Consider the following 1,762-nt stretch of genomic DNA (forward strand, 5'->3'; position numbering starts at 1 on the left):
GAAAAAAATGTGGTATTCGAAAATCACGCTTTAAAGAGGCGAATAACTCAAAAGAGTGGTGAAACGGCTCAGCTCATTATCTGAAAGTGTTGCGTCAATATCCTCCGGGAAACTGAATGCCGAACTGACGAACGGACAGCGCGACTGCTATATGCCACGCTACCGGGGGCATAAACACTAAAGTAACGATGGTTCGTAAGGTAGGAGGGTAGGTGTAAACGACAAATGGTTTTATAATTACCAAGAAGTAAAAGTCTTTACATTTTTCAACGACTTAGGGGTTGTGCTTACCAGCGGTGGATCATTCGCTCTAGCTACGAACACGTGCGAAAAAAAAGGATAACGATCCTGATATGCACTATTATTTTATTAAGAATAACAAAATACAAAAAAATATAATGTTCAATCTGTTTGAATTTTATGTACTATCAGTCAAAAATTACTGTTCGGAAGTTTTGGGTTATGATCAATGTGATACTATAGAAAGGGCACACTGTTTTGTAAATGGGCTTTTAATGATAAATCCTCTACAAATACGTTTGCATTGTATAGCGAATTGGAAAGATTTTTATTGTATATTGAAAGATACTTCAGAAAGATTAAAGGGGCCTTTTCACAGATTTTGGCATATTTTGAAGTTTTTCATTAAATGATTTATATTGATAAATGTAAACATTGGATCTTAAAAGCTGCAGTAAAAAATCAAGAATAACATTTAAAAAAGGAAAAAAAAGTAGCCGGTACCAGGGCTCGAACCAGTGACCGCCGGAGTCCTGGAATTAGTCTGAAGTAAAAACGCACAAGCCCTCTCGGCTATTCCGCCGAATATACACAGCTAGAGTATTTTATACCTTATATAAGCAATCTTCGTAGTTTAGTAAATTTAAACGACAACAACAGAACTCTCCAAATTATTCAATCGTTTCGCGTTGCAACGCTTTATAATTTTTAGGTTTTCAAATCGTCAAAAGATACTTATAATGGCTATATTGGACTATGGTAAATGTTAAGTAATAGTGTTTCCTCACAAATATCATAACTAAAACGAAAATTTGCGAATCTGAAACAACTTTTTTCAATTTTGTCAATTTACCAAACCGCGAAAAGATCCCTTTAAAGGGGACTTTTCACAGATTTTGACACGTATTAAAGTTTGTCAATAAATGCTTTATATTGATAAATTTAAACATTGGACCTAAAATCTCAAGTAAAAAATACAATTTAAAAAATGTAACCCTCAACTGGATTCGAACCACTGACCTCAGGCGTCCTGAAGTAAAAGTTCTCCGATTCGACCACACGGACATCCATGCTGATGTTATCGGGAGGTGTATTTTTTACTTTATATATGCACTCCTCGTAGTTTCACAAAATATAACGAAAACAACAGAACTTTCTACATAACTTTATTTCCAGGATTTCAAATCGTCAATAGATGCATATCATGGATATTTTGGAGCATGGTAAATGTTCAGTATTACTGTGTCCTCACAAATATCATACCTGAAACAAAAATTTGCGACTCTGAAACAATAGTTTTTAAGTTGTCAATTTACCAAAACGTGACAATGCCCTTTAAATACTTTTTAAAGATTCACTCGGTTAAACGAGAAAATGTTTATTAAATACCATTTTAAATGAACAGTTAAGTAACATAAATGTTAACAATTCTCGTACAAACTGGGCCTCACAGGTGCGCTTTATACTTCAATCCTCTGGTTTACACAAAATATGGTAATATCCGAACGCAGTTAAAATAGAA

The sequence above is a fragment of the Dreissena polymorpha genome, chromosome 7 (assembly GCF_020536995.1).
Source record: "Dreissena polymorpha isolate Duluth1 chromosome 7, UMN_Dpol_1.0, whole genome shotgun sequence".
Classification (NCBI taxonomy): Eukaryota; Metazoa; Mollusca; class Bivalvia; order Myida; family Dreissenidae; genus Dreissena; species Dreissena polymorpha.